The following is a 12,033-nucleotide window of genomic DNA, read 5'->3' as shown; positions in this document are numbered from 1 at the left end:
ATGAATTGTTGTTGAGCCCGTCGACCACATCCTCATCTTTACCTTGCTGAAATTGTATGAATTATTTTACAAGTTCTTTCTGATGGATCCTTTATGTATCCAAAGTCTGACCTTTACCTAATGACCATGTCAATGCTATCCCGAAGCATGATTGTGGTACTCAAACATCAACAAGAACTTTGGAAGCATAATGCTAAATGTTTCTTGATCAATTATCCAAACACCATTGTATGGGTAACATCATGAGTTTCCTCGCCCCTTTCCCTATATGGTTATCTACTTGCAGTCATGTCGTGATTATGCCGCTCTACTTGCTCTTGGGAAGGAGATACACCTAATACTCATGTATAGACATTTTCCTTTCCATTGTTCTGTTTAATCTGATAATCACATTTTTTCCTTTCCATTGTTTTGTTTAACCTTTCTTGTGATCCATATGATATAAGCAGTAATATTTCCCTGCCTATTGATGACCTACAAGTATAGGGGATCACTCTTAGTCCTTTCGATAAGTAAGAGTGTGGAACCCAGCGAGGAGCAAAAGGAAATGACAAGCGGTTTTCAGCAAGTTATTTTCTGCAAGCAATGAAATTATCGCTAACAGATAGTTTTGTGATAAGATAATTCGTAATGGGTAACAAGTAGCAAGTGTAGCAAAGGTGCAACAAGGTGGCCCAATCCTTTTTGTAGCAAAGGATAAGCTTCAACAAACTCTTATATAAAGCAAAGCGCTCCTGAGGACACATGGGAATTACTGTCAAGTTATTTTTCATCATGCTCATATGATTCACATTCGTGACTTTGATAATTTGATATGTGGGTGGACCGGTGCTTGGGTGTTGTCCTTACTTGGACAAACCTCCCACTTATGATTAACCCCACTTGCTAGCATCCGCAACTATGAAAGAAGAATTAAGATAAATCTAACCATATAATGAAACATGTGGATCCAAATCAGCCCCTTAGGAAGCAACACAAAAACTAGGGTTTAAGCTTCTGTCACTCTAGCAACCCATCCTCTACTTATTACTTCCCAATGTCTTCCCCTAGGCCCAAATCACGGTGAAGTTCCATGTAGTCGACATTCACATAACACCACTAGAGGAAAGACAACATCCATCTCATCAAAATATCAAACGAATACCAAATTCACACGATTACTTATAATAAGACTTCTCCCATGTCCTCAAGAACAAACATAACTACTCACAAAGCATGTTCTTGTTCAAGATCAGAGGGGTATTGAATATCATTAAGGACCTGAACATATGATCTTCCACAGAATAAACCAACTAGCATCAACTACGAAGAGTAATCAACACTAGTAGCAACCCACAGGTACCAATCTGAAGTTTTGGGACAAAGATTGAATACAAGAGATGAACTAGGGTTTGAGAGGAGATGGTGCTGGTGAAGATGTTGATAAAGATTGACCCTCCCTCGATGAGAGGATCGTTGGTGATGATGATGACTTTGCTTTCCTCCTCCCGGCGGGAAGTTTCTCCAGCAGAATAGCTCCGCCAGAGCCCTGGATTGCTTCTGCCCAGGTTCCGCCTCGAGACGGCAGCGCTTTATCCCGAAAGCTCTCTCTTCATTTTTTCTAGGTCAAAATGCTTCATACAGCAGAAGATGGGCACCAGACGATGGCCAGGGGGCCCCACAAGCCTTTGGGGCGTGCCCTGGGGGGTAGGGCGCGCCCCCAAGCCTGTAGCCAGCTGGTGGGTCCCCTTCTGTAACTTCTTCGCCCAATATTATATATATATATAATTCTCCGTAAAGTTTTAGGACATTTGGAGTTGTGCTGAATAGGTCTCTTAGATTTGCTCCTTTCCGGTCAAGAACTCCAGCTGTCGGCATGCTCCCCTCTTTATGTAAATCTTGTAAAATAAGAGAGAAAAGGCATAAGCATTGTACCATAATGTGAAATAACAGCCCATAATGCAATAAATATCAACATAAAAGCATGATGCAAAATGGACGTATCAACTCCCCCAAGCTTAGACCTCGCTTGTCATCAAGCGAAAGCCAAAATCAATAATCCTGACCACATGTTTAGAGATAGAGGTGTCGATAAAAATAAAATACGAACATGATGGCATCATGATCATCTTTAGAACAGTAACATATTGTCATATAACTTCTCATGCTAAAGTGAGAAATCATTCACAAGGTAAATGTCGGATTCGGGGTTCCGTAGACCCTTGCGAAGTTCAAACTCTGGGGTGCGCATGAAGAACCCTCTCTCCCTAGTCTGCCCACTAAACGATCCCAAGGCCTAGCTCGACGAACCCAAAGAACTAGAGACACGGGGATTTATCCTGGTTCGAGCCACCTTGCGGTGTAATACCTACTCCAACTTTGTGGTTGATTGCCTTGAGGGGCTAAGGATGAACTAGTACAGTGGTTGAACAGCCTCAGGAGGTGAGGTGTTCTTGGGCTCGATGAGCTGGTGGGTGTGAGGATGATCTGAATGATCCGTCCTTCGCTACAGTGGTGGCTAGGTCCTATTTATAGTGGCCTTGGTCCTCTTCCCAAATGTTGGCGGGAAGGGGTCCCACAATGGCCAATTTTGAAGGGAGACAACTAGTACAAGCTATCCTGACAACAATCTTCGCCTGCCAAAGGCTCTAGTGGTGACGCTGCAGTGGGCTCCGCGATGACCTCCGTTCTGCCATCCTGTCGGTCTTGGTCTTGTTGCACCAAAATGGTAACCTTTACTTGACGCGTCGGGACTCCGCGCCTGTGCTTGCCTCCTTAGCACCAAAGAGGAAACTGGTACACTACGCCTGCTGGTGCCCGCCTGGCCTTGGTCGTCATGGCTCATGTCATGTGAACTTCGTGAGGTGCTCCTGCATAGATATCTTCGCTCCTCGGGAGCCAACCTAGTGAGGCTGGCCCCAGGGAGGTCTTGGTGTTGTCCGCCTCACGAGGCTTGTCCCCTCGCGAGGGTCTTTAGTTGTTGCTGCTAAAGCTGGGCCGTACCGGGCCGTTGAGGGAGCCACGCCACGGGCTGCAGGCAGGCAAGTCTGGGCACCCCCGTTTTCAGGACGCCGATAGTAGCCCCCGGGCCCAAGGCGCGCTCAAACTTGGCTTCGGGGCGAAGCCAAAGGGCAAGTGCGGAGCGCCGCGGGCCCCAACCGCCTGCGGCCTTGGTCGACGTGTGGCGATTGATGGGACTTGGGCGCCCCCACTTTCCCATGCAGCCTTGATGTTTGCCGGTCTGGTGGACGCCGTTGCCAACGCAGCTCCGCCCTTATCGCCTCGCTGCGCGCCCCCCTGGCTCCTTCGCCTTCCAAAGAGATAGAGGCTTCCTTCCCTGGTCCGACCCTAGCACCGGTTCTCCCTGTCGCAATGGCGCCACGCCAGAAGAAGAAGGGAAGGGGAAACTTGTGCTCCGGTGGGATTGCCGCCGGCCTTCAAGCTCGCCATCAAACGGTCGGTGGTGGTCAATCCGGAAGGGCCGGACAAGGTTCGACCAGCGCTCGCCTCCGATTCCAACGAGTGGGGTGCGACGGTGGCTTGGCCTGCTTCTCGCGCCGTGGTTGATATGACGGCCACTGAGATACCCATTCATCTTCATGCCCTCTGGGCCGGCCTGATTCCCCCTTTTTCTCCTTTCTTCGACGTCGTGCTCTCGCATTACCAAATACATGCGCTGCATCTGGATCCCCAATCCATCATCCTCCTTGCCGTCTTTGACTTCGTCTGCGAGGCCATGGTGGGCATTGCCCCTTCCGTGTCCTTGTTTCGCCACTTCTTCTCTCTTCACCTTACCGATGGCCGCCAGTGCTCGGGGTGCGTGACCTTTCAGGCCGTAGAGGCGATGACCGGCTCGAGAATCGACTTCGAGCTCTCCCCAGTTGCGAGTGGGTTTCAGAAGAGGTGGGTGTTCGTGGATGTCGGCGTGCTCTGCACCTGCTCTTGCTCCCACGGGCATCGGCCGCTCCTAGTTCTGGCTGGGGGCATGCGAGGCTCGTCAGTCAGCGCTTGCCCATGTCTGGCACCGGCTGACCAGGTTGAAGGATCTCGGGGGACAGCTCCCATGGTGGTGAAGGAATTCGTCCGCTGCCGCATTGCTCCGCTCTAGCGTCACTCCCAGCCGATGTGGACCTTCTCCGGCTGCAGGGACCCCATGAGGCTTCATGTGCCTGTGCTTCCTTCTGAGGCGCCGCGGATAGTGCTTGAGCTCCTGACGGGCAACCTGACACTAGCGAATCTGCTGGAGGAGGGTTGCCTCTTGTACTGCTGCTCGAACAAGGTGGAGTTCGCGAGGCAGTTGCACCTTTTCGATGAATGGGGGCCGCGCCTGGCATGCCTTGAAGGGGCACGCGAGAACCCCCCTTGTGGTTCCTCTGTGTGCCGCCACCACGGTGCACACCCCGAAGGTGGATGCAGGGGGGCGAGTGCCGCGGGACGCCAATGAGGTGGCTGCTGAAGGAGCGACGTCGGACAAGGCTCCCGAGGTGGCTGCTCCCGAGGCTCAGGTGAGTCGCCTTGAACGGGCGGCCGGAGAGCTGGCGTGGTCCGAGGCTCGGGTCGGAAGTCCTGAAGCGAGGGCTGAGGGACCGCCGCGGCCCGACGCTCCCAAGGTCACCACCCCAGAAGCCCCAACGAATGACTTGGGTACTGACGGTCGCGCTCTGGGTTTGGGCCAGCTTCGCCAGAACTTCGAAGCGCTCCGCAAGAGGAAGGGATCTCCAAGCTGCAGTGGTGACGCCTAGCGGCCGTTGAAGCAGATGAAGTATATAGCCATAGATGAGTAAGTAACTTCTCTTCGTGATTTCCTATCTGTTGCATCCTTTCCTGATTATGGCTCTTCAGGATCCCTTCGTCCACGGTAGCGGAACCCCCTAAGGAGCGGCCTCCCCTGTCCTCGACTCTCCCTGGTCCCGAGCTCCCCCAGAAGGCCCACTACATGCGGCATAGGGCATGTCTTGGAGCCAGATGTCTCGACGGGGGGCCTTGATCCCACGTTCCTGTCGTCGCTCCTCCGTGGCCTGCCCTTGGGGGCAGCAGCCGTGCGGAGGGCTCCTCCGCTGGTCGTCGCCGGTGGTTGGGCGACGCCAGCCTTGACTGTATCTTCGAGTGGTGAGGCCGTGCTGCCCGGTGCCCCCACCGATGCCCGGAGGGTGGTGATGAAAGTGCCAGCCCCCAACTCCCCGCCAGGGGCAGACGGGCCGCCTCAAGCTTCCCCAGCAACCTCCGGCGAGAAAAGTGGGCTTGGCCGTGAGCTGGAACTCGCGAGAGGGCGCGGTGCTGTACGCCACGAGCTCTTCTGGGAGGCAATGGGTGCGCTAAGCCGACTCGGAGAAGAGCTTGTCGACGTCAACGCCCGCCTCGAGGCGGAGGGCCTTCGGCTGGCGGACGAGCGGCATCTGTTGAAGGTGGCCATCAACCTCGGGCGTCTTCAGCACGAACGCGCCAATGCGAAGGCTGAGGTGTCCCTTGTGACCTCACGGAGGCCAGCGCCCGGGCCTTGGAGGAGGCCAGGGAGGCTGATCGCCGCCGCGAGGTCGCCGAGGAGCGCGAACGGGACCTCCAGGCCTTGAATGTTACCCTCGAGCAACAGATTGAGGCGTGCAGGGTCGTCCTGGCGTCAATGAGGGGAGCGCCCTCCAAAGAGAAGGAGATCCAGAAACGCGAGGAGGCACTGATGCTGGAGGACTTGGAGCGCAGCCTCGTGCTCGAACGGTTGGAGACGAGGGAGCGCTAGGTGACCATGGCTGTGGATGCCGTCATCGTGCGTGAAGCCAAGATCCAGGAGGAGGTTGACTGGAGGAAGGCGAAGGCTCGTGCTGATCTTGCTGATGAGTACAACCTGAAGCTGAAGTTGTTGGAGGCCGAAGCTAAGGGCAGGACCACCGCCCTCAGGACACGACTGAACGAGATGAAGCAGCGCGAGAGGGCCGCTGCGGTGGCCCAGACCTCTGCCCAGGCTGATCTGGCCTCCGCACGTGCCGACTTGCTCTCGCTCCAGCAGCAGATTGATGATGCTGCATCCCTCGCAGAGCAGAACAGGGAGGAGGCATATCGTTAGTAGACGCTGCAGCGCGAGCATTCCCCCATGCTTTAGGCCCTCAGGGTGAGGGCCAACTGAGCCCTGAGCGTCATCTGCGAGGAGAGCGTCCCTCATCCCCGCATGGAAGATTACGGCAGCCACCTTTGCTTCTTTACCGAAGTCGTGACGTGCCTGGAGGACCAGGCTGCGAGGGCTCGCGAGCTTGTCGAGGAGAGGAGTCGGGGCCTCCTTGGGCGCGTGTTCGCACGCGTCTTCAGTCATCTGCAGAACCTCAACCCCCACTTAGACTTTGACGCTGCCTTAGCCCTAGTGCCCGGGGTTATCCGGGACAACCTGTCGGATTGGGTGGACAATCATGTGTAGGCCTTGGTCAGGGCATTCGCCTCCGAGGATGACATGGTGGTGGTCGTGGCGGACGAAGATGGCATGGACGATGACGATGAAGACCACGCTAGCGACAGCGCAAGTAGCGCGTGGGAGAGAAACCGGGGCGATGCTATGGGCAGCACGTCCAGTTAAGCCCGCATTCCTTCTCTTGAACCTGCATGCAAAGACCTGGACACGGACTCGCGGGGCGTGAGAGCATTTTGGAGGGGAGCCCCCATATATGTAAATTAATGTTCTATTTTTAAGCCGGACCTGAAATGTACTTTTGCGAGCTTGTGAGCCCCCGAGCAGGGTTATCGCTGAGACTCATCTTGATCCTAGCAGGCCTTGAGTGGGTTCTGAGGTTGCTGATGTGCCTTTCTCCCGAGGGGAGCCCTTAGGAGCTCGCGGGCTCTGGGCCTCCTGAGGAGCCAGCGGATCCGTCCGAGAGGGCCACGCCGGGAGCGTCCTGCGGACCGTGGCAGGATGCGCACGCGACAACCTTGCGGCGCGTGCACTCTCGCCCCGAGGGGGTCCTGTCCAGGTTGCCCTGAGGCATTCGGCATGGTCTACCGACCAGCCCCCGAGCCGCGGGGCACTCGTAAGAGGGGGGTTGGGGGCGTGAGCCTTAGAAACAAAGGACGCGACCAGAACACAATAAAATCGGCAGAAACCAGAGAAAAAATCCCCCCAATTTTAGATAACAAAAAGAACCTCAAGTTTCAGTCCAGAAGGCAGTGAATCGAGTTACAGAAAAGGGATGAAAGCAAATAGCCGCGTCCGGCACCTAGCTAGTCTTCTTGTCTTCCCACCAGTGCGGAGCTAAGTGCTTTCACTGGATGTGAGCATAGTTATTGGGGGACAGTGTCGACGACCAGCGCAGAGCACTTGGACGTGGGCGGGAGCCCCTGATGCTGAGGTGCGGCGCTCTAGAGAGTCCGGGGTGTGTACAGCCCCACTCATTATTACGTGAGAGTGTCATGGGCGGAGACCTTGATACGTCTCCAACGTATCTATAATTTTTTATTGTTCCATGCTATATTATATTCTGTTTTGTACATTATTGGGCTTTATTATACACTTCTATATTATTTTTGGGACTAACCTATTAATCGGAGGCCCAGCCCCGAATTGCTGTTTTTTTGCCTATTTCAGAGTTTCGTAGAAAAAGAATATCAAACGGAGTCCAAACGGAATGAAACCTTCAGGAACGTGATTTTTGGAACGAACGTGATCCAGAGGACTTGGACCAGACGTCAAGAAAGCAACCAGGAAGGCACGATGTAGGGGGGCGCGCCTACCCCCCAAGCGCGCCCTCCACCCTCGTGGGCCCCATGTTGCTCCACCGACGTACTTGTTCCTCCTATATATACCAACGTACCCCCAAACTACCAGATATAGAGCCAAAAACCTAATTCCACCGCTGCAACCTTCTGTACCCGTGAGATCCCATCTTGGGGCCTTTTGCGGAGCTCCGCCGGAGGGGGCATCGATCACGGAGGGCTTCTACATCAACACCATAGCCTCTCCGATGATGTGTGAGTAGTTTACCTCAGACCTTCGGGTCCATAGTTATTAGCTAGATGGCTTCTTCTCTCTTTTTGGATCTCAATACAATGTTCTCCCCCTCTCTGGTGGAGATCTATTTGATGTAATCTTCTTTTGCGGTGTGTTTGTTGAGTCCGATGAATTGTGGGTTTATGATCAAGTTTATCTATGAACAATATTTGAACCTTCTCTGAATTCTTTTATGTATGATTGGTTATCTTTGCAAGTCTCTTCGAATTATCAGTTTGGTTTGGCCTACTAGATTGATCTTTCTTGCAATGGGAGAAGTGCTTAGCTTTGGGTTCAATCTTGCGGTGTCCTTTCCCATGGACAATAGGGGCAACAAGGCACGTATTGTATTGTTGCCATCGAGGATAACAAGATGGGGTTTATATCATATTGCATGAGTTTATCCCTCTACATCATGTCATCTTACTTAAAGCGTTACTCTGTTCTTTTGAAGTTAATACTCTAGATGCATGCTGGACAGCGGTCGATGTGTGGAGTAGTAGTAGTAGATGCAGGCAGGAGTCGGTCTACTTGTCACGGACGTGATGCCTATATACATGATCATACCTAGATACTCTCATAACTATGCTCAATTCTGTCAATTGCTCAACAGTAACTTGTTTACCCACCTTATGCTCTCGAGAGAAGCCACTAGTGAAACCTATGGCCCCCGGGTCTATTTTATATCATATTAATCTTCCAAGACTTAGCTATTTCTGGCGCCGTTTTTATTTTGCTTTCTTTACTTTGCATCTTTATCATAAAAATACCAAAAATATTATCTTATCATATCTATCAGATCTAACTTTCGTAAGTGACCGTGAAGGGATTGACAACCCCTTTATCGCGTTGGTTGCGAGGATTTTATTTGTTTGTGTAGGTGCGAGGGACTCGTGCGTGGCCTCCTACTGGATTGATTCCTTGGTTCTCAAAAACTGAGGGAAATACTTACACTGCTTTACTGCATCACCCTTTCCTCTTCAAGGGAAAACCAACGCAGTGCTCAAGAGGTAGCAAGAAGGATTTCTGGCACTGTTGCCGGGGAGTCTACGCAAAAGTCAACATACCAAGTACCCATCACAAACTTTTATCTCCCGCATTACATTATTTGCCATTTGCCTCTCGTTTTCCTCTCCCCCACTTCACCCTTGCCGTTTTATTCGCCCTCTCTTTTCCGTTCGCCTCTTTTTCGCGTGCTTCTTGTTTGCTCGTGTGTTGGATTGCTTTCTTGTCGTTATGGCTAGTCCCCTATCTTCTCTGTTGTCTCCCGAAAATGAAGTTCTTAATTTTAAGCAAAGGGAAGGAGAAAATTTAAAAGACGCTTGGTATAGAATTTGCAATGCTCAAAATAGATCTACCAGGAAGCAATCTACTTCCGTTCTTCTCCGCAATTTTTATGTAGGCACTACTCCTTGGTACAGATATATCCTTGATACCATTACCGGAGGGAATTTCTTGGGTAGCCATAATTTTTATTCTTATAATGCTATGATAGATTTGTTTGGCTCACCCCCTCTTTTGGTTAATGGAACTATGTTAACTTTGGAGCATGTAATGCAAAGACTTGAAATTATTGAAAATAAAGTTGCAACCGTAGAGTTAATTGAAAATTTGGATAAAAAGATCCACAACCAAATTACCCAATATGGATCTAAAGTAGGAGTCACTTTGAAAAATATTAAGGAGAAGGAACCCATAGTTAATGAAAGAATAAATCAGGATTCCACTAGAATCGATAAACTTGAGGGTATCATTACCAACTTGGGAACCGCTTTTTCTTCCGTAAAGAATACTCCAAGTCCTCCAACAAAAATTGCCAAGCTTATGTATGTTCCTAAAAATAAGGGTGAATCCTCTAGCAAGGAAGATCTCAAATCTAAGTATTCATCCCAATCTTTTTGCTATCATTAAGGAACCATTTGCTACAAAAGAATTTTTCGATTTTGTGCCTAGAAGTTTGTTAATTAATAAAAAGAAAGAAACTCCTAAGGGTGATATATGTCTCATTAAAGAATTGCCAACTAAATATGGCAATACCTAGATCTATCCTTGCTATTATGCCTAGCTAGGGGCGTTAAATGATAGCGCTTGTTGGGAGGCAACCCAATTTTATTTTTAGTTTTTTGCTTTTTGCTTCTGTTTAGGAATAAATATTTGATCTAGCCTCTGGTTAGATGTGTTTTTATGTTTTACTTAGAGTTTGTGCCAAGTTAAACCTATAGGATCATCTTGGATGATAGTTATTTGATCTTGCTGAAAATTCCAGAAACTTTCTGTTCACGAAAATAATTGTTAAAAATCACCAGAACGTGATAAAATATTGATTCCAATTGCTGCTGATCAATAAACAAATTGTATAGGTCTTCCTATTTTGGCTGAATTCTTGGAGTTCCAGAATTTTGCGTTAGTTACAGATTACTACAGACTGTTCTGTTTTTGACAGATTCTGTTTTTCGTGTGTTGTTTGCTTATTTTGATGAATCTATGGATAATAAAATAGTTTATAAACCATAGATAAGTTGGAATACAGTAGGTTTAACACCAATATAAATAAAGAATGAGTTCATTACAGTACCTTGAAGTGGTGTTTTGTTTTCTTTCGCTAACGGAGCTCATGAGATTTTCTGTTATGTTTTGTGTTGTGAAGTTTTCAAGATTTGGGTAAAAGATTTGATGGATTATGGAACAAGGAGTGGCCAGAGCCTATGCTTGGGTATGCCCATGGCACCCCAAGATAATCTAAGGACACCTAAAATCCAAAGCTTGGGGATGCCCCGGAAGGCATCCCCTCTTTCGTCTACTTCCATCGGTAACTTTACTTGGAGCTATATTTTTATTCACCACATGATATGTGTTTTGCGTGGAGCGTCTTGTATTATTTGAGTCTTTGTTTTTTAGTTTACCACAATCATCCTTGCTGTATACACCTTTTGAGAGAGACACACATGATTCAGAAATTATTAGAATACTCTATGTGCTTCACTTATATTTTTTGAGTTATATAGTTTTGCTCTAGTGCTTCACTTATATCTTTTAGAGCACGGCGGTGGATTTGTTTTATAGAAACTATTGATCTCTCATGCTTCACTTATATTATTTTGAGAGTCTTAAAACATCATGGCAATTTGCTTTAATTATAATTTCATGAGAAATTTGATGCTTGATAATTGTTTTGAGATATAAAGGTGGTAATATCATAGTTGTGCTAGTTGAGTAATTGTGGAATTGAAAAATACTTGTGTTGGAGTTTGTGATTCCCGTAGCATGCACGCATGGTGAACCATTATGTAACAAAGTCGAAGCATGAGATTGTCATCCTTTGTGTGGCGGTCGGGATCGCGCGATGGTTAACTCCTACCAACCCTTCCCCTAGGAGCACGCGTAGTTGTACTTTGCTTCGAGGGCTAATAAATTTTTGCAATAAGTATATGAGTTCTTTATGACTAATGTGAGTCCATGGATTATACGCACACTTACCTTTCCACAATTTTCTAGCCTCTTCGGTACCGTGCATTTCCCTTTCTCACCTTGAGAGTTGGTGCAAACTTCGCCGGTGCATCCAAACCCCGTGATATGATACGCTCTATCACACATAAATCTCCTTATATCTTCATCAAAACAGCCACCATACCTACCTATTATGGCATTTCCGTAGCCATTCCGAGATATATTGCCATGCAACTTTCCATCGTTTCGTTTACCATGACACGCTCCATCATTGTCATATTGCCTTGCATGATCATGTAGTTGACATTGTATTTGTGGCAAGGCCACCATTCATAATTCTTTCATACATGTCGCTCTTGATTCATTGCATATCCCGGCGCAGGAGGCATCCACATAGAGTCATATTTTGTTCTAAGTATTGAGTTGTAATTCATGAGTTGTAAGTAAATAAAAGTGTGATGATCATCATTATTAGAGCATTGTCCCAAGTGAGGAAAGGATGATGGAGACTATGGTTCCCCCACAAGTCGGGATGAGACTCCGGACTAAAAAAAAGAGGCCATATAAAAAAAGGAGAAAAGGCCCAAATAAAAAAATGAGAGAAAAAGAGAGAAGGGACAATGTTACTATCCTTTGACCACACT

This window comes from Aegilops tauschii, chromosome 2 (assembly GCF_002575655.3).
Source record: "Aegilops tauschii subsp. strangulata cultivar AL8/78 chromosome 2, Aet v6.0, whole genome shotgun sequence".
NCBI classification, from domain to species: Eukaryota; Viridiplantae; Streptophyta; class Magnoliopsida; order Poales; family Poaceae; genus Aegilops; species Aegilops tauschii.
The sequence above is the reverse complement of the archived record's forward strand: the minus strand, read 5'-3'. Positions refer to the sequence as shown.